The sequence below is a fragment of the Condylostylus longicornis genome, unplaced genomic scaffold, assembly GCF_029603195.1.
Source record: "Condylostylus longicornis isolate FDR11 unplaced genomic scaffold, ASM2960319v2 ptg000010l, whole genome shotgun sequence".
Lineage (NCBI taxonomy): Eukaryota > Metazoa > Arthropoda > Insecta > Diptera > Dolichopodidae > Condylostylus > Condylostylus longicornis.
The window spans coordinates 13496440-13520049 of NW_026577979.1; the positions used below are offsets into that span (position 1 = coordinate 13496440).

At 25.6% G+C, this 23610-nt stretch overlaps 1 protein-coding gene across 1 annotated transcript in view; it reads right to left on the minus strand.

The window, feature by feature from the left end:
* LOC129619085 (myc protein) overlaps positions 1–23610 on the minus strand; it is a 135447-nt gene that overhangs the window by 90914 nt on the left and 20923 nt on the right. Inside the window, exon 2 of the mRNA XM_055534169.1 lies at positions 10244–10316. The gene's annotated coding sequence lies outside the window, so the exon portion shown is untranslated. The remainder of the gene's footprint in view (positions 1–10243; positions 10317–23610) is intronic.

The window sequence follows — 23610 nt, forward strand, 5'->3', positions numbered from 1 at the left end:
TAATCTAACTTTACAATAGTAACAGTTGCATGCAATGAAACTATTCTCAATTAGGCCCAAATTTCTAATCAATAAAAAAAAAGTATTTGTATATTAAAGTATTTGTGTATTTGACTTAAATTAGAATGGTTTTTACTGATTATTAATCTAATGAACCATAAATTTTATTTTTTTTAGAATTAGAATCATGAATTATGAATTCACTTAATTTCGAATTTAATGGTTTACACTTAATTAAAAATAATGTATATTAATCAATATATTTACTCATAGTTTAGTAGAACTTACACAGATTTACATAAAGATGAGATTAAATCAAACCAAAATACTTTAAAAACCAATTTTAAGAGAAATGAAATTTAAATTAGAAGAATACTATTTTAAAGTAACGTATGTGGATGAAATCTGTGCATTATTTGGGAAAATATATCCAAAATAAATTAAAGAAAAATTTTGCACCTACTTTGTTCTGAAATAAATTAAAAAAGATTAAAAAATTTTCAAAAATATTTTCTATAACCAACTTTAATATTTACTAATAAAGTAATTTAGAAGTCGTATTTTAGTGATTGAGCATTCAATATCCGAAACAAGTTAAGTGAGGAAGCGTTACGGAGATGATAAAGAGTTAAAATAAGATTAACAAAAAAAAATCTTGAATTCACTTCGAAATTATCTGACAATTTTTTTAATATTTCGTAAATTTGATCAAAATTTCAATAATTTCTAATTCCAAAGATCTTTAATTAATTTTAATAATTCATTTTAATCAATTATTAAATACATATAAGCTATTTCACAGGTTCTCTATACATATACATATGTATATATATAAACCAAAAGTAGATTAAACAAAGGCTTTTAATAAAAAAAAATTAAAATTAAAATTTTAATAATTAAAATAATTAAGAATGAATACGTAAATAGTGATTTGAAAAAGCTTTTGTCTATCAAAAAAAAAAAGTAATTAAAATAAAGTTTAAAATTATTTAATTTTTAGTTTTTTTAAAAAAAAAAATCAAAAATTATTCCAACAAATACAGACGATTTGGTGATAAGAAAAAATGGGATTATAAAACGTTATTGACAATTAAACAAAAATTAAGACTTTCTTCATTAAAAAATAATCTAGAATACAAAAAAAAAATGTTTGTATTACATAAGAGAGCACTTTAGATTTTTTGAGTAGCAAAAATTTATTTATAATAAAAACATAAAAATTACTGATAAATTATAAAACATTTTCTAATCAAAAATTGTATAATTGAATTTAATCACATTTAATTGTTATAAATAATATTCAACAAAAAAAAAATAAAACTATATAGTTCGTCAAAAGCAGCAAAAGAACAAGAAATTGAAAATATGCGTAAGAAAGGCGCGTTATCGCAAAATAATCAACCAAATTGACCACATAATAATGATTTTTTTTATTATTTATTTAAATTAAAGAAACTTTATAAATCGAAACTATATTAATATTTTTGGACACTTAAACTATTTATCAAAAATAAAAACTTAGAAAAGATTAGGAATTTTAACACTTGAAAACAAATTATTAATTACATACTTAGAAAATATTTTTTTTTTCTGTTTTAGCTTTCTGATAGTTTGTGACTTTTTTTTGTTGTTTAGAGTTCAATGCACAAATTCAGGGTTTTTGCTTATTTTATTCAAGGATTCTATAATAACTAAGCAATATGTTCAAGGATATGAACTTCAAAATAATCTTTATAAGCATTATGGGGAAAAAATATTTTAATCCTCACGGAAATTGATTATAGGTATAATTATTATAAAGTGGTATATTCTTACATACACACAATCACATACATACAATATAATAAATTTTTATACGATATGCAAAAAGCAAAATATAAAATAATTATTTTTGATTTTTATAATGTTTGAAATTTAAGAGGTGTAATATGCGAAAAATTCTTGTTAAATATTAAATGAGACATGATAATATTTTGTTGAATTTTAGATATTTTGACATACATACATAAAATTCTGTCAGATTTTGAAGAACTTATTTTAAATTGTAATTTTCCAAATAATAGTTTAACACGCAAAAATATAGCTACAACAAGAGAATGGAATTTTCGAAAATATAAAAAATAGTTGTTTTCTGGTAAATATTGTTGTAATATTAAAAATACATTCATATATACAAAACCTTTTTAAAATTAATTTCGAAAAACAGCAATTATATTTCAACCTTATGTATTTCAATATACATATGTACTTACTAATCATTTTAATGTACACATAACTAATTCGATATTAAATTTACATGATTATATTCACTCTTTCGTATTCACTTTAATTTGCATTCACTTTTTGGTCATTTAGAAAAGATTTAAGTTATTTTTTGCTCAAGTTCCAGCAACAATTTTTTAAAAAATCTCCCCAATAACCTCCATTGCTTATTATTGTTTAAAACTAAATCCACATGATCACTGATCAAAGATATTAAACATGCGCACTGCCTGTTACGAACATCACATGTTCTTTCAATTCTGTAAGAAAATGAAATTATTGTTTTTTTGATGGGGAAAAATAATTTTGCCCTTATAATGGCAATTATATAGCAAGGAATGCAAAAGTGATAAAGAAATCAGAAAAAATTAGATTTTTTTTTCTTCTTGAAATTTTTTCAGCATTTATCTTCACTGAATTACTAAAAAATATTGGGCATTGCAAAAAAATTGACATTTCAATGATATTGAAATTTTAGCGCTTTTGTCAATAGTTGATCTGCTTTTACATCAGTGCATTTAAAATTCTGCTACAAAATAAAGTGCACGAATGGAAAAGCAGAGCAATTTATTCAATTTAAAAAATTCTTACATTTAAATTAAGGAAATAAATTTTTCAAAAAAACAAACACAAATGTTAATACCACGGGTATAGCACACCGCACCATATACAAAATACCTTACTCAAATAAAAAAATAAAAATGCAATAAAAATAAATTTTCTTCCTTAAAATATTGCATATGTAAACATATATGTGTATACACAATGGGACCGCCAAATAAGTATAAAGTAATCCCAAAATCATAATAAAAACTAAAATTATTTACGAAAATAAAAAAAAAAACGTAACAAATTCCCCAATATTACAAACGTAGGTTGTAAACAATCAAAACACATACTCGTAAAACACGTTTGAATTTTCCCCATACCAACAAATAAAAAAAAAAATTTTATTGTTTATTCCTAAATGGTTGAACGCACTTTAATTTTAAGGACGCTACTTTGTATTTATAAAAGCTAAACAAAATGAAAAAAAAAATATTTTATTGTTTTCAAAGAAGGATAAAATTAATTTCTCATCTTTTTTTTCTGTTTTTAATTGCGTTGTAATATAAATTTAGAATTCACATGTTTAAGAATAATTTTCATTGTCAAGGACTAAAATCCTTGAACTCTTTTCTTTTTCTGTTTTTATAATTTTTATTTATTTCTTCGTTTACAGTTAATTTAATGTTAAAGAATTTTTTAACCACAAGCATAACACATAGGGCGTGTATCCTTAAAGTTTCTTTTTTTTTCTGTATTTTGTTTTTTTTTTTTTTTTCGTTTCTGTTTTTATTTTTCACACTTTCTTTCTTTCTTTGATTGTTTACATATCACGAACACATACACACGCATATTTGTATATGCACATACGAATATTTTATGCATATTAAAGTTCATTGTACTTTTTATTATTGTTATACATTTTATGTACATAAATATACCAAGAGAGTTTGAGTGACTCAAATTAGGTGTTCAATAAATTTTATAAAATTTTAATGCGGGGAAAAAAACTAAGGGTGTGTTCTTAAAGTTGATTTAACTTTTATTTTATGCGTGTTTTTTGTTATTTTTAATTCTTGTTTTTGTTTTGGTTCAATATGCTGTTAAGAAAATTAGTAAAAATTAATTTTTTCGGTCATGAAAACAATGTATATATGTATATAAAATGTAAAATCAAGTATTAAAGTTTTTAAAGTAAAATATTTTTTGTAAAACTTATTTAACTTAAATATCAAATAAAACTAAATTCCTTTAGAACTATTTTCAACTTGTAAGTGTGTAAAATTTTTAAGGTTCAAAAACCTTAAAAGTTAATTATAAAGTTATGTTGTCACCAACTTTTATTATTAGCATTATATTTTTCATTATACATATGTACATATAAATAAATTGGATAAAATTAGCAAAATTTTGTAGATTATTTAAAAAGCACACTAAAAATCACTAATTTAATTAATTTTCATATTTTTTTTATCAATTTTTATTTAATTCAAAAAAATTTGATTATTTCACACAAATCAGTTCAAATAAGTCCAATTAGACATCGAAACTGACGTGCGCACAATTATATCTCTTGGTGATAAGACACTTAGGGGCTTAATATACAATCAATAAGTTTACCGTATTCAAATTTTACTAAATTCAAATCTGAAAAATATTGAGTTCAATCAAACTCAATTTTTGAAAATTTTTCCAAAATGCTTTTACATCTAGCCATTGAAATTATTAATTCTGATAAAAGCAGTTTTACTTAATCGTCACACATATTCCTAATTGCACGTCAGATAATTTCCCAGTTTGTCAGTACGTTATCGCTAAAAAGTAAATTTATATTTAAATACGAAGGTTTTTTTTAAATAGAATCCTTATAAATATAAGGATTCTATTTAAAAAAAATAGAATCCTTATATTTATAAGGATGTAATCCTTATAAATATAAGGATTACAAGATTTGCAGATTTACAGATATACCAAAACTGCGTGGCTCTTTGATATTCTAATTTTTGATTACAATCCTTTACAATTTCTCAAGGAGCAAACCCTAATATTAAATTAGGAATGAATTCCGAGTATTTATTGAGAAGATTATTACAAATTTTTCCATAAAAAAAAAATATTTTAGGAAGATAAGATAATTGTTAAAAGAAATATATTCGACATGGAAATTTGAATACTTGTAATTTAGTTTTTTTAAATCGGTAATAAGTTTTAGAATTTATCAGAATATTTATTGAAATTCTCCATTGTCGTATGACGTATACTGCCGGATCGACGATAACCACTAAAGCTTACGGATGATTTCAAATTTAAATAAATGTAATTGATTTTAAAAATGAAAAAAAGGAGTGAAGGAATGAGCAGTGAAACTTGAATATTTAAAAATGTAAAAAGATGAAAGTTATACATGCAAAATTTAGAATAATCACAATGCCTTGACAATGTAAATCGAGAAAAAAATTATTCATAAAAATTATTAGAACAAATGAATTTTCAGTAAGTATAAATTCCATAAAATCAATTTATTTTTAGATTCAAATTAAAATTGTTAATTAAAATGATTTTTTATTAAATTATTCTAAAAAAATTATGCGATGAAATTCTATTCATTTTATAATTTAATAATTAAGTAATTAATTAAAATAATGCAAAAGATTTCCAAGTCTAGGTCATATTAAAATTACGATTATTATTACCAAGTAGAATGTTTCGTAGAATTTTGTGAATTAAAATTTGATTTCAAATGTCGTTTTCAATAAAGCAAAAACGATAATGCATGGAAAAGGGCACAAATTTTTAATAATTTAGAATTTGTTTTCTCATTTATTTAGAAAAATATTTCTTAATTTAGAAGATCTAGAATCTGATTTAAATGTTTTAATAACATCCTAAATTCAATTGTTAATGCTAATGTTCCAGTAATTCATTTGATGACAAGCCAAGTGAATATTATTCATTTTGATATTCTGCACAACATTCTCATAAAAATACAAAAAACAAAAACAATTTGTTCAGTTTTGTTACCGTTTCGTTACGGTACTTGGAATGTGTACGGTATTTAAATGTTTTGTTACCGTTATTTTTGATATTGAAATATTTTGTTACCGTTATTTACGGTACTTGTAACTTTTTTTTTTACTTTCAAATCAACAATGTAGAACTTGGACATGGGGTGATACTATAAAATAATGAATATTTAACAAACAATTATACGAACAAAACATAAATGTAAGTATTAAAAGTGTTACCCTAAAAATACCAAAATACATTTTACAAAATAAAGACTCCAAACTCTAAATTATAATAATGTTGAAATTCAATTAAAATCAATTTGATATTGTAAGTAATGTTAAACACTTATAACAAAAGCGGGATTCCTACTTTGAATTTTTAAGGAAATTGATCTTACATTATTAAACAAAAAAAAAATTATCATTTATTGTTAATGTAAACACAGTTAAGTATACTACTTTTTATTGTACGTTTGTATGAAGTTATGTATATAAATAAAGTAATATGCCGCAATATCTACTTAATACAAAAACTTATACGTATAGAATTTCAAATTCATTAACTCCAATTTCCTCAATGCCATAATATTATGATTTAATACCATAAAAATTTAATATTTAAGAACGCGTAAAGTATTTCAAATTTTTTTTTATATCAAAAGAAAATATTAGACCTCGTTTGATAAGAAATGATAAGAGAAGTCATGATAACAGTAACGTTTTTTTTTCTTAGTGTGTAGTAAGAAGTTGTAGTGATCAAAGCTATAAATTAAATTTTTTTTTCTTTGGCTTTTCAATTTTTTTTTTATCAAGTCAACGAAATATTTCTCATTATCAACTTTTGAATATTTGTACATTTGGTTAGACATCAAAGTTTACACACATACGTATGTGTTATGGTGTGTGTGTGTGCAACACCTATGTGATGATAAAGAATGATAGCATTCCTTTTTATTTTGATTTTTATTTTTACCTCTTCAGATGTTATCAAGTTTGTTCTAATTTTTTATAACTACAAAAAATCTATCTAAGTAGGTTATACATAAGTAATAATTTTCAAAGTGATTTTTTCTTCTCATTTTCATTTTTAAACGCAACAGAACGTAAGCATTTTATTCATAGCTGAAATTTTAATAAAATATTTAAAGGGTGATTTTATGTAAAGAAACAAATACAAAAAAATTAGAAATTTGCTTGTTTAGAAATGAAACAGCGTGTAACGTATACAAAGTGATATACGTTAACATATATGGATCATACACTGTTTTATTCTCAACAGACGAATTGTTACCATTAATTACATTGCATACAATAAGGGATGTATTGTTGTCAGAGGAAATTACACAAACCAAGTTTTCAACAAAAATGCATTTTTCGCATTAAAAAACATTAACAAAATAATTTTGCAAAGGTGTCGTCAGCCTATTTTGGGCTTATGCATTTTAGTTGTGACCGAATTAAACCGACATAAATGAAACTTAGTTTTCAGTTTAAACTCTGTATTCTAACAATGGTTGTCAAAAGAGCGAATCAAATGATTAATTTAATGAAATGATTTAACTCCTGTTTATTGAACGAATTTACTATCAGGAAAATATTGACTCCAGGAACTAAAAATAGTGGTTTATTGCACTATTTTACTCTGAACGGTGTAAAGTATTTTCGGAGCAGATCGAGAACTTTGCATAAAATTATGTGTCACAAAATTTTGATTAATATCTTTAGAAGGGCCTGATTTCAAGCCACAATTGGATGATTTTAGCAGCCAAAATGTAAAATTAACTACTTAAATTGCCATTTTTTAATTAACAATATTACCAAACTGAGTCGATTTGATATTGACAACTGTAACAAAAAAAATTAAAACACGAACAACCGAACAAAAAATAACCACCCATTATAATAGGTGAACATGAAACTCTACACACGAAATGAGAACATGTTAAACAACACGTATTACATGTATATGTTGGATTAAAGTAAAAACTAAACCGAGCTCATACATTTAATTGACTTATTAAAGTAGTTAAAAAAAAATGTTATAATTCGAGGGCTCCCTTTGCAATCATTTGTTTTAAAAACTCTCGTCAAGAATTCTAGTTTTCCATTATTTTACAACAATGTTTAAGTACAAGAACAAATATGAAAAACATATTTTTATTTGTAAGACAATATTGTCTTCAGTTATAAATTTTCTGCTAGGGGTTGTTTTAACTAAAGTTTACAAGTTTTAACTAAATAGACCAAAATTCCTGGTATTGTGTTTTCTATTTTTTGAAATTAATTTTTTTAAATTATTCATCAATTTCAAAATTAATTTATTTTTCTACTATTTAAATCAAATCATTTAGCCTTCTCAAAGCATTTAGGGTTATTTAGTATGAGTAATCATGAATAAATCAAGTAACCATTTCGTGGTTAAAACAAGCACTTATTTTGATAATAGCACCAAGTTCATAAAAAGGCGGTCGGTTGAACCTAATAGGGTGCAGAAAAATTATCAAACAAATATTATGTATTACGAAAATAATTTATCAGTTTTTATAAAGTTTACTTATGCATATTTGTATGTATGTTTGTTTATGTTGATAAAATACTAAAGTATGAAAAGTTCATAAAAAAAGTATTCCAAACTTAATGAATTTATGATGGGAAGATTTTCATTGAAAAAACTAGTACATATAATTTTTATAAGGAAAGTAAATAATTCCGTATATGTATAAACAATTTTTTTATATTTTCCTTTTTTTTTTGTTATTGTTTATATCACAGTTTCCCATTAATTTGTGTTAGCGCACCAAATTTTAATCATTTAAAATTCGATGCAAGATTTAACAAGTACAGATCTTAACCGCATAATAAATAAATCTTAATATATGTTTTTAACTTTATTATTAAATAAAAATTAGAAATTAAATATTGAGGTTGAATATCGCATTTGAAATAAGATACATATTACATCGAACTATTAAAATAACACACCCAGAAATTATTTGATAAAATCGCCTTCTATATTTCATCATTACTTAATTTTGCTGTGTTTCAAGCAATGACACTGTTATTATATAAATGCAATATTATAATATAATGTTAAATATAGATAAATTCAGAAACTTTGCGAGCCAAAAAAAAATTAAGTTCGGGACGTAATTTTTAGAAACTACCCAAATTTTTAAGAGTACTCATTTTTAATAAGTAGCATTACATACTTAGAAATTTTTGATTAAATAATTAATTTTTATCTAAATGTATGTGATTTGAATCATATTTATTTATTTACCAGTAAAATTTTTCCAGTAAAATGGATTTCACGCTAAATTACTTAATATATATATTTTCTTAGCACAATACAAATCTTTATTTGATCTAAAGAACTTTAGAGCTTTCATAGGTGCACATTTCGAAATTAGACGTCATTTTTGCATATAACAATAACAGTTTTTCTTCGAAATGTATATTGTTATTCCCCTTAATAAAATTGCAAAACATTTTCTGAGAATTTATCAGTAAAAAAAACGTGGTATATTCGTTCTTACCGATCTTAGATTTAAATCTGCAAATAAAATCTAATTGAGTACTTATATTTTCTTGATTAGAAAATATAAAAAAAAAACAAAATAAGAACTAATATTTGCCGAAGGTTTTTGGCTTTAAGCACACATAAATAAAATATTGTATACAAAAAAAGGCTTGTTGAAGAAACGAAAGAGTTCTGAAAAAATGTACGTACATGTATTATAAGTAATTACGTTTTCCTCAAGGTATTTATTTAGAATAAATTTTGCGACAAATAGAACCAGCGTGGGGATTTCTAAGTGGTTGAAAATTGTACAGTGATGATTAGTTTTTGAATTAAAATGAATTTGCACTGATTTTAATTCAATCTTTATATTTACTGCACACATTTATAATATAAAGTTGGATCAAACTATTTGTTCGTAAAGAAATACTCCTTCCTTAAACAAGTGCATACCGCAAACTTAAATTATTTCATAAATATGTGTACTAAAGCGTTAAATACTGGTTTAAATAATGGCCAAATTCAGTTAATTGCAAGAGTTAAAAACAATAATTACATTTTTTGATCTCAAGACATTTACTATTAGCTCTTTGCTTTTGTAGAAATTTAGAAAACCATGCAGTTCCAGAAGCAAAACGAGCTGAATTCCGGTAGGCAATAATATTAAAGAAAACGGAGTTGGAAAAAAGTTTTCTTCTAACCAAGTAATTCTTTTATCAATGTCTAGAATTTAATTAAACTTCAAACTCGTTTAAGTTATGTATAACTTCTAATAAGGGATCGTGATATTTTAACTATAATGCAAAATACAAATTTAACTCTAATTTAGTCGTGAAAAAGTTTATTTTCATTTTTGTTTTAATTCTTATGAAAATTTCCAATTTTTTTACTTAATAAAATTTCTTACCTTAGTTAGAAATTTCAAAGTTTTGAATTTCTAATTTAATATAAATTGTATTTTTTCCTTATAAATAAAAAATCTGAAAATAAAGAAAAAAAATATAAAAAAAAATTAGTTATCAATGTCAATCCGTTAACTATAATTTTGAAAAAATAACAACAAAAATAGAAATACACAGTTGAAATATGAAAGTGATTACAAGATTACACAAGTGTTTTTTATAATAAAAGTAAATAAAAATGAAAATAAAAAACAAAACAAAAAATGAAAAATAAAGTGAAAACAAAGTAAGGAAAAGTAAATAAAATTACAAGGGATTACAATGAATGAAATTCTAAAATGCACATACAACACACGCTTACAAACACGTGCTCCCACATTCTTATACACTATAAATATTTTATTTTCAAAACATAATTATTAAGACAAAAAAAAATTACCTTTTTTTATTGTACCTGATATTTTTATTATTGTTATTGTATTTATATAGCGATAAAAGAATATCGTAGACACTTTCGTTTTAAAGCGTAATTGTAACATAAAACGAAACGTTTATTATCGCTGAGGGAAATTACTCTGAATGAAATTGAAAAATAATGTTTGTTATTTTCAGTACAACTATAAGATATTTTAATTAGATAAAAAAATTCAAAATTATTTCGTAAAACTATAATGCGATACCAAAATCATTGCTTAAATTAAAATAAATTATCAAATTATAGTTAAACCAAATTCTTAGCCATGGTACAATTTTGCGGCGCGAAATAGTTAAATATTTAACTGAAAATGTTACCTACTTAGTTTAGTGCTCAATTACCAAAAATATAAACCAAAAGAGGGAATAAAATATTTTTGACAGAAGTTTTTTATTTTCATCACAGAAAATTCTAAGTTCTTATAAATTTCATTTAAACTATGGTTGTGCAATATTTTAACAAAGTTTCTGAACTTTTAAAACAAAATATTTGAATAACACATTTGAATTAAAATGTTAAATTTTTTCCAATAATTTAGTGTAATGATAATGCTATTGTTTTGACAGAAAATTATTATCGAAAATTAAAAATACAATTTTCAGAGCATTTACAAATTCAGAAAAGCAAGCACATACTCTAAATAACGTTCTGTGAATGTAAAAATTGATAATTATGATAATTATGAAGTACCTGATTGGCGGCAAATGAAACATTAGTAATTTTTCAATAAAAATCATTTTTTAAGTAATTTATTGATTTTATTAAAATTTAGTGGCATAATATTGATTAAAGTTAAATTCAAATCGAACACTAATTAAATGAAATATTATATATACGTATGTATACTGTCGAACTATAAAATTGTTTTGATTTTTTGACCATCACTGTGTATACAACACCTATTTAATAAAGGTAAATAGAATAAACAAATAAAATAGTATTTAAAAACGAATTATAAAAAAACTGGTATTATTACAAAAACATATAGTTTATTCACTTAAGGCGCAATATTTACTTAAAAAACGCAAATACATACATATGTATGTACATCATGTAAAGAAAATCAACAAATTGATAACTTATAATCGATTATGTAATTATTAAATGTAATAATTCGATTTTAAGCATTCGTCAATTCAACTTTGTTGTAAAATTTAAATTGAATTAATAAAAAATTGTATAATTTTAGAAAATGTTGCGCAAAAATCTTGTGGTTTCATAATCATAAAAATTCATATATAAATATAGATTCTAACATACTCAAATTTCGCTTACTTAATTATCGCTAAGAATTTAAAATCAATGTGGCTGACATATTCGCTTATAATTTGAATGAAAGTGATGAAAATTTGTGTCTTTTTTTACTTATTTATACTTTTTTTTTACCAAAATTATTAAAAGCGATGAAATTTGAGAGAAAAAAGAGAATATGAGAAAAAACTAAAAAGTAATTGTGAGCAAAAAATTGTACGCAAATGTTTTTTTTTGGAAAAATTTTAAATTATTTCAAATTTTTTGTCATTTGCAATAATAATAACAGAAACTTTTATTTAACAGAAATTTTGTTAACTTATTTCTTCTCTAATTGAGTTTCTGTTTTGAATAAAACTCTCAGAATACATAAACGCTTCTTTTAGAAAGTTTGTTCGTATTACATTTCTATTTATGAATAAACTTACCCATTTGTTCTGCCATGTTATTTGATCATAATTCCCCGAATGAGTTGATAACAGATTAAAAATAATTTCGATATGAATAAAAAATGAATTAGAATAAATTTAAAATTAAATGATGAATCAAAATTTCACACATTTTTACTATGATAGTTATCTGATATGAGATTATGATCCAAATTTAACACACTTTCATATGCATACATAAATGTAAATATTTAAACACATATCTATGTGCATTTAACAAGGTATACAATACTACACCAATAGTAAGAAAAAAATGTTTTTCATTATTTACATATGTATAAAGAACCCAACATTTAATATTATTAAATTAAATACTATAACAAAATTGTTTTATACTAAACAAATACTAACAGATCTACCGTTTTGACACGTTTTATAATAATCATTTGAAAATTTAAAGAGCCATGATAACAGTGGCATGATAACAAAAAAAAATTACATTTTAAAATAATTATTTTTAATACTATGTATCAAAAGTAGCGACCTGCATATATAACAATACATACATATATACAAACTTTGTACATTTTAATTATAGATTAAAAAGTTATAAATATGGGCACTTGAAAAATATTTATTGTGTACATACATAGGTATGTATCTAAGTAAATATGCAATTTATAAGATGGCGCCAAAAATAAATTTAATAATAACTTTAAAATTATACTTGAAAATTTCTAAATAAATTCGTAATAAAATAAACAAAATAAATAAAATAACAATAAAATAATTAATTAATCATAAAATATTATGAAAAAAATTTTTTTTGTTTCCTCAATGAAATTTTAAATATCATTAAATGCATGCATTGGAATGAATAATTAGTTTTCAATTGATTTATTGTAGAATTTTTTATGCACGTAATAATATTTTTAATAATCTTTGTCACGATGAGTGGTGCCGCCACGTTTGATATCCTTGAGTAATTTACGGTGATAATGTACCTACTGGTACCTACCATTGCTTAAAATTAGATTCTTAATCAAATGATGATACAAAATTTATTTGTGTATATGAATGTGTTAAAAATATGAGTCAAACCGAAATTTTATAGCAAAATTTTACTCCATAGTCCATTAGTCCACTATTCATTCACACTTACACACATATAATTTATGCATATGTATCTATTTAGTTTGCATCTACGTTGGAAAAACACAATTCGTAATGTCAATATTAACAAGCGAAAATTGCATTAATGGACTTGTTATTGCTATTTAACAATTAGCACATAAGTAATATAAATATATAATACATAGCTGCGTAAACTGTGTTGTGGGAATAAATTTCATTTGGAAAAATATAACATAACATAAACATATGTATGTGCATACACATATAATTTTTTCATCAAATCAATAACAGTGTTGCCAATCAATTGGTTAAAATATTTTGTATCCATTTCGTTAAGTTTATATAACGCGAATCTTTTAATTTAATTGTTTTCTAAATTATTAGGTCGCATTCATTGAGGAATTAATTTGATTTTTTAGGCCTCTCATTTCATAGGATTGGTTACTTAATATATGGTCAAAAATCTTTTTATATGAACTATAATAATTTTGACTAACGATTTATCGTCTAAAATGTAATGATGGCAACGATTTACATATTTTCAATTATTCTGTGTGAGTTTATTTTGAATTTAAAAAATCAAATGCATTAAAAATCACTCGTTAAATACATTAATTTATAGAATGAAATTGTTAATATTGATTTCAGAATAGATGTTATATAGCTGCATGTATATATAGCCAGATCAGACATAAGTACATTAAATATAGCTGAAGTAATTAGTTTCTAAATTGACACATTAATTAGTCATTTGAAGTAAGTTATTTTTATTAAAAAAATATATTTTAAACTTAATGAAAGTTGACCTAGGAATAGAGAAAAAACTTAGAAGTCGGTTCAAATCTCTATTAGTGCATTTGAAAATTTCATGTTATTAATCAATGTTTTTAATGATTGTTTTAATTATAGAAAAATAACTATTCAAAGTTTAATTATAGAACACTATTCAAAGATTGTGTATCGAATTCTTTAGTGATCAATCTGAACTTATTGTATTGTAATTAAATAATTTCATCACATTTCTAACCTTAAGTTAGAATTAATATTATCGAATTTTATGTGGTGCTCTTGAATATCAATTGACATTACTTGTAAAATTGTGAAAAAAAATTGTTGGTGAAAACATTTACAATACTTAAAGCAGAATAGATACGAAAGTGTATATATGTATAGTTTGTTGTATTGACAATGTTTTTTAAAAACGCTCAATTTTTAATTTGCCGTATGATAGTTAAGAATGTTTGTTGTAACATTCTTGGTGCAAAAACCCCAAACTACAAAAGTCTCCACGAAGAAGTAGTTGCCACTAGATGACTTCTCATTTTTATCCTTGGCATATAACTGAATTCCCATACAAAACTGCATTGCCTTTAAAAACTAGTCCCAACTATTTTAGAATTCGTATATAACAATTTAAAGGGTTTAAGAATAAAAAAGCTCTAACTAAAAATTTGTAAGTTAGTTTTTACTTTTATTACGACAGCACTTTTATACAAAACAGCGTTCGACATGCAAATTACTCTTTGAAACATTAATTTTATAATATTTAGATTTAGGATTTATAAGATGCGTGAAGTCTTTAATATACAAAAATTCTCTCTTATTTTAGTATGTCCTATTCTCATTTCTAATATCTAACTGTAAAAGATTTGATGATGCGTATAACATGTGGCTCTTTGTCAATAATTGCCCGAGACATATTTCAAACGCGTCTAAAGTCTAAGTTGTCAAATATGATTCTTTTTTTTTTAATTTCTGTTTATATTATTTAAATATATGGGTTAATAATGTACAACAAAATAAATAATATTAATAAAGAAAAAACTTGTTCGTAAATAAACTAAAAAAAAAGTTTATATTAACTAAATAACTAAAAAAAAAAAGTGTTACAAAAATTCATGTACGAAAGCACCTTTTTTTTATTCAATTTTTTTTTTTCAATTTATTTCAATTCAAGGAATTTTTCACAATGAAAAAACAGCTAAAATAAATATTTAATAAAAATGTGTATATTGTGTATATATAGATAGTATGTTTGTACACATTTCCATAATCCATAAAATCTAACTTAAAGTATTTGTCAATTATTCGAATCGTCACCATCAAATTCAAACAATCTGTTAAATTGCAAATAAAATATCTGGAAATAAATTCCAAGGAAACTATTAGTAAGTATAATAAATTTCTAATAAATACACGCACAGATAAATACATATACTTATTATATGTATGTATGTATATGTATGTATTGTATGCTAGAGATAGTGATAATACGCTATCACCAATTACTACTAACATATATGTATGTATACAGTATAACTCGCTGAAAAATAACTTGAGAAAAACTTCGCGTAAAGAACAATTTCTTATTTTTAACCCTTTCATTACCGAATGATAGATTAAATGGCATAAGAATTTCATTCTTTTACGGAAATATCAAAAAACAAAAAAAAAATAAAAAACACAAATGATTCCAATCAGATAACTCCAATTTGGCTGTTCCATGAACAAAGTTTTACCGTAACGTTTACTATAAAAATATTCATACCCAAATTTTATTTAAATTCAAATCCAAATTTAGGCACGAAATTGAACTTTTTAAAAAACATAATGGGGAAATAGTAGTTTAGCCAGTAATTGTAGCCAGGCGGGAACGCCTGTCTTACTACTACTACTACTAAATGCTGAAATAAATAGTTGCCGTTTTAAAATTGACTACCCCCGAAAAAATTCATTTAAAATTTATTATTATTGAAATTTGAACTATTAAAATCTACGAAAACCTAGCTACCAACCTTATGAGACTTAATAAAATTAAGTTTTTTTTAAAAGACTAACTTCTTTATAAAAAGCAAAATTGTTGGCAAATAGTATTTAATTTAAAATGAATTGTACTGTATTTAATACAGTCTACTAATTATACAATATAACATAAAATATACACATTTATACCAACTTATGTGTTTGTATATATGCAAATAATTCTGATAGTTTGTATAAATTTATGTACATCTATAAAAACTAAAAAAAAAGAATATGGCGCCATTACCTTAGATAATTTTTTTTGCTTTCTTTTTTCTTTTATTCGTTTTTACTCTCTAATCGAAAAAATATTAGCGAAAAAAAGCGCAAAAGTTATAATTGAAAAAATTTTTGCTAGTTTTTTTTCGGTGTCGTCAGCAAATTAAAATTATTAAAAATTTTTCATGCCTTGGATAAATATAGAAAGTCGCGCCGTACTATAAATATCGAAACTTAAACTCACGCTTCCACCCACTTCACTCAGTCATAATATGTACAATTCCGCATCATACGCAAAGCATACGAGTACAAGTTGAACAAATTTAAATTGAATTATTAAATTAAAATTCATAACATTTATAATATCATTAATGTTTTGCATTTCCTGTTAAAATTTGCAGAAATTTTTTAGAACAATTTCTTGGTTGGTTGGTTAGAGTGGCCGGTGCGACCCGACTGGCCAACACCCCAATTAGCACCGACGTGCCGTTTTGCTACCACCGCCTCGTGAAACCCGGTTGTCAAAGTACGTTGGTCCAGGGCCAGCGATCAGAGCCACCCCGTTCTTTTAAGGAACTTATTTACGTCCCCGATACTTTTACTAGAAATGTTCCCCAGTTCCATTATGTCCGTTTCCCCAAATGACAACAACCTGGCCCTTTGAAGAGCCGGACACTCGCAGAGATAGTGAAAAAGCGTCTCTTTTTTGTCTATCTCCCGACAACTGCGGCATGACGTATTAAAGGGAATTCCCAGCCTAGCTGCATGATCCCCCACAGGCCAATGCCCCGTGTACACAGCCACTAACTTAGCTATGTCCGGTCGAGGCATCGCCAGGAGGCTCATTGATTTCTTATGGTCGTATTTCGGCCACGTCTTCCTAGCCGTTGCACATGTGCTCAGGCCCCTCCACCTGCGGTCCGCACATGCCACTTGGAAGCGGTATATATCAGTTTTGATGGTGTTTATAGGGACAAGAACTCGCTCGGCCCTGGAGCCGTCCAATTCCGACCCACATCTGGCCAGCTCGTCAGCCCGCTCGTTTCCTGGTATGTTCCTATGTCCCGGAACCCAGAGTAAGGTGATACTATGATGACTGCACAATCTCGTCAGCTCATCGTAGCAAAGCCCTACCAACTTTGAGAATATCTTTGGCGAATTTAGAGCCAGAATCGCAGCCTGACTATCCGTCACAATTGCGACCTCCCGGGCCACAACCAAATCCCTTCCCAGGATTTCGCATGCCTTCCATATGGCGAATACTTCCGCCTGGAACACGCTTGACCCGTTGGGAAGGCGATATGACTCCGATATGTTCTGAGTCTCCGAAAATACTCCAGCACCGACCCCATTCCTATCCTTGGAACCGTCAGTGAAGAGAGCAACATCGAAGCCTTGCAGTGGAAGATTTCTTTTCCACTGCCCGCGAGACGGAAGCTCAACCCGAAACTTCTTGTCAAGCTCAAGTCTAGGGATGCAATAGTCCGTAGCATCCGCAACCACTCCGTCCGGTAGTGACTGAAGGACATTGCCGTGGCCATACGGCCTTTCGTGCCAGCACTCAGCTTCTCTGAGTCTAACGGCGCTTGCCGCGGCCAGATTCTTAATATGGATGTCTGGTGGAAGCAAATGGAGGAGTACATCCATAGCGTCCGTGGGCGTCGATCTCAATGCCCCCGTAATGCTTATGCATGCAGCCCTCTGTACCCTACCGATCTTGGTACAGTTGTAAGCTTTCCCCAACGCCGGCCACCACACGAGTGAACCGTAAGTTAATATAGGTCGTACAATGGCCGTGTATAACCATAAAACCATTCTAGGTTTCAGCCCCCACCTCCTGCCGACCATCTTTTTGCAGGCGTAAAGTGCCGTACAGGCCCTGTTCACCCTCTCTTGCACGTTAAGAACAATTTCTTACTCATCTACAGCTTTAGCGATTAACAGAGGCAGCCCATATAAGCATGTACATATACACTTAAAGCAGTCAAATATTTTGATGTTGCAATTATGTGAAAATGCAAGCTAATTCTTATGTATAAATTAATCCGTGTGTATTTTAATTCCGTGTCTGGTCTAGTAACTTAAATACATTCCAGACACGGAAAATATTTTGAAATACATACATACATATATATGTAGGTATGTATACTTTTATGTACTTATATGTATGTATGTTTATTTCAATCTGCAAATTTTTGAATTTAGTGAAGTGTGTTTCTATGTGACAATCCTTTCTAATTTAAATAGTAAATTTAAACTCTAAATTACTTTCCATTTTTTTTTATATTCTCCATTCATTCAAATCCGTATTTCTATTTCACATAATTTCCTACAGAATGTTATACAAACTATTTAAATTAAATATAGTATGACCATTCAGGTTTTTATATTTACACATGAATCCCATAAAAAAAATTGTAGCCTTGAAAATAAAATTATCGCAAATTTTCGCACACCTTATTCGGATTATGGGCCCATATTACGTATACGAACATACCAAACTATACACACTACATATGCATACATATAGATAATAACACAATAGAACTCTTTTTTTTTTAAATTTTATACTTATTAATTTTCTTTTTAAAATTTTTTAATTTTTATTGAACTGAAAATTTAAAATTTAGAGGCGGCAAATTTTTTCATTTTATTGAGATATTCTGACAAAAAAAAAAAAAAAAAACTAAAAATTTCTTGTTAATTTCAGTACGAAAATGTAAATTTCATCTTATTGGTCTGCATTGTGGAATCCCATATTACTGAAAAGTTGGTTAGTTTCCTATTAAACCCAACTAAAATATCGAATTTTGTAAAAGTCAATCTTTTTTATTTGTGCTCTCGTAATGCAGTTCTTGAATATTGATTTTGCTAAAAAATTCACTGATACATTTCAGTGTCAGACACATTTTGACAACAAAAATTTAAGTTATTTTCTCAGAAATAGGCCCGAAGACCTTGGGAAATAGGAACGAATAGATCGACTGACATTTGTTTGAAAAATACGTATTTAGTTGGTTTGCACTTCTTCAACACTATAAATAAGCTGTCATTTAAAATATCAAGGTAGTTGTTATATGTGAATAACCCTTTGATTTACTTATAGATAGCTTAATGTATAAATTTTTTCAAGATTTTACTGTCAAAATTTTTATATTTTGCCTACCAATATGTACATACATATGTACATATACATATATACTTACCTACTTAATAGTAAAAAAATCTACGTATCGATTAATTATCAAGAACTGCCGCGTATTATCAAAGAAGCAAATTCTATGAATAAAAAACCGACTGACTGAAAAAAAAGCTTACGAAACTATAGATTTTTTTTCTAATTCTTCTTTTTCATTTTTTTTTTCTTCTTTTCGATAAGCCAACCATTTATAGTGTGTGGAGGTGCTATCATAAAATTTTTAATTTAATTTACAATTCATGAAAATTTTAATTTTAATTTTATTTATAATATGGTACATACATACATATAAACATATTGTACACGTTATATATATACCTTTTAACACATGCTCCATATATACATACTTGTTTACATACATATTATACATACGTACATAAATATATGTATTGAAATAAATTCCGCAAATATAAAATAGAAAAAATAGAAAAGGAAACAAATTCTACGTTTTGCAATAAAAAGCGCGAATATTCGAATAACGGCGCAGAATGAACAAAAAAAAATTCTGTTATCGCGTTGTTTCGAAGTGATACACTTACTTTCCAGCACAAAAGCAGAAAACTACAAGAAAAGAAAAACTAAAATGAAAAAACTATTTCTTTTTCTTTGTGGTTTAATTGCTTTAGAGCCAAAAATATCTTAAGAATTTCCGTGTTTCTTTTTACGCGCACACAAAAAAACAAAACAAGAAAAAACTAGAAAAATTAGAATAGAACGGCAAAAGTAGAAAAAGAATACATTTGTACATGTGTATACATTTAATATAGTCATTTCTATAGAAATTCAATATTCTAGATCTTCAGAAATTTTAGATCACGTGAAAATTAAACAGATTTTACTTTTTGAATAACTTTCGACATTTTTATATTTATGAAACAATTTTAGGCGTTTTAAAAGGAAATGCCAACTACATTTCGAATATAAGATTAGTTTATGTCCCAAAGAAACACAAACCCGTTCATTGCGATTAGTAAAGTTAGATCATAGTTGCTAAGATCGTCAAAAACTGGATATTGGCAATATTGAAAAAAAAAATAAATGCAAGCTTTGACGATGTAACACGTTCTGTATGCTATCTGAAAAAAAATTTTTTACAATGTTACGAGTTCCGAATTGCACAAAGTGCGTTTTTGAAACGCAAGGAAAATTCTCCATGTTTTTTGTAATATTATGTCTGCTAAGAATTACTAATATATGTTAGTTTATATTTAAATTCACAAAGAGCTAGTTTTTGACTTTTTGAATAGAATTTTGTTGAATAGAAAATTTTCGTTAAAATGTCATTGTATTTAGTTTTAAATTTAAATATTTGACATTTAAACGCAAAACTAAAAGTACACAAGTGAAAAGTTTTCTCCATAAGAGATTCTCGCTTATTTTTCATTATCTAACATTATTTGTAGTGTAACTTCCGCCTAATATTTATAGATGCCTTTTCATTCGCTTTTTCTACATTCAAGCTAATAAAATTTTATTACTTAGTTTAATAAAGATCTAAATTTATTTGAAGATTGGAATCTGAAAAGTAATGTAGTTACTGTAAGCGAATTTTTTTTAAAATTAAATCAAATATTTCTTTTAAATACTGTGATAAGCCCCTTATAGAACGTGTAATACCCGTTTTTATATATGTGAAGTTATTATAATTTATAATTTTTATTTGATACATAAATATATACACATGTATGTACATATGTACATAATATACATTGAAATGAATATATAAGAGAGTATTTGAACATAAATAAAAATTTTTTATAGCTATGTAGCATAATTTAAAATTAAATATTTGTTAAAACGTATCAAATATTTATTCAGTTGTTTCAAATCAAGATGTTAATGAAAAATCCTTTAAGAAAGAAAAAATCAAGGTAAAAGAAAAAAAAAATTTTTATTTAATTCAATTTTTTTGTTTAATCATATGTATGTAAAATATTAAATAATATTTTAAATCAATTCGTCATTAGCATAAATTTTATTTCAAATTTGTAAATTTAACTATGCGTTCATATATGTGTGCATGTATGTTGACTAATATTCTAAAAAGCTGATTATACACTTGTCACGAATGATTTTGTTAAATGAAAAATTTACGCACATATATGTACATATGTACATTTATATCAACATAATGTATTTATGTAAATATCAGAATTTTTCATATAATGTGAACGACTGATATACGACGATCAATCTTTTAAACGACAATCTCATATACTCAATTTCATATATGACTATACAGTTCGCATAAACCATTCTAATAATACCGTAATACCATAAAATGGGACTTATGATATACATTCGGGAATGAGGTAAACCTTCTATTCACCATTTTAGAATTTATAGAAAAAACTAGTAATTGAGTATACGCTTGAAAATTGAACATATTATTATGTATTAAGAATTAAAGTTGCAAATTATGAATTATTATGATACTTAACATAACAATAACGTACGGCCGAATAAATTACTCAAAATAACGATGCTTTGAAAGTTGAGTATTTAAAATACTCAACAAATACAACTAAAATTTCTAGTTCAATAATGGTTGTAATTCCTAAATAATATTGACCTTTTTTATAACTTAAACCGAATGGAGTTGATTTCATCATTTAGCAGCATTATTTTTTAATGTTGTAAAGTTAATAATTGAACAATTATTCTAATATTTAAAAATCTATGACATATAAATACATTTTATGCTGGAAGATAGTATACTAAATTTAATATTTTATTTGTAACACTATAAATGAGATAATCTATAGTTCTATACGAAAGTTTATTACATGTCACACCTATATATGTATGTTGTTCCAACATTACGAATCGAATTTTCTGTATTGAATACTTTGAACTGTGTATTGGTTAATTTTTTTAACCACAAGGTATCATATAGTAAGATGAGAACCCAAAAGTCGTTGATTAGTTTTATTGATGCAAATAATGTTAGGAATTAAAACTCGTCACATAGCGCTCATACCTGCACAAAATTTTAATTGGAAATTACGATAATGCAGAGTACCTAAACTAATATTATAAAAATACAACGCACAGTAATTAAATTGTTAGGACGATATCTTCTCTTAGTTGCTGCTTTTTATACATACATTATGTGATAAAGCTATGAAATTCTTTAGAATTTTTATAAACAAAATTAATGTGTGTAACTAATTTTCAATATTTCCTATAGTTGGTAGAGTAAATTTTAATTTTTATTCAATTGTTAGTACTTATTTATATTCCACTTTTAGTATTTTAACACAATACTAAAAAGAAATATCCGGTATTTAACATGTTTAATTATAAAAGTGCTAAATTCTTTAAAATCATTCAATGTAATAATTGAGCCTAACAGATTTCTATTATGTACAATGTAATATTATTTGTTTTGCTATTGTATATTATATATACATATAAATACAATACATGTAGTGCATGTAATTTTGCAAGAAAAAAAGATTTACACCATTTTCAAAATGAAATCGTATGATAATTAAAATAACTTTGGTTAAAATAACTTTAAGGCTAGTTTTAGATTCATAGATTCAACATTGAAATTGAATTATTAAAGAGAGGAATATAAACTTAAAATGGGTGAGTTTAAAAAATAAATTTGAGATCATCATATGTCTACATAGTTTAAATTTCACAGTTAGTGTTGTCACAGAAGAAGGTAATCCTATATAATATGTAATTCTATTTTGTAGTCAAAAAGTTAATTAAATAGATAACTTAAAATTGAGAATAAGGAGGGATGAAACTCCATAGAATTTAAGGCAGTTAATTATAAGAAAAGGTATTACTTAAGTGGATAACCGCTCTTTGATGTTCCATTGACGGATATTGATCAAACCACTACGTACTCAAGTTCAATGATGGTGTCTGCATTGAGAAAGTACTCTA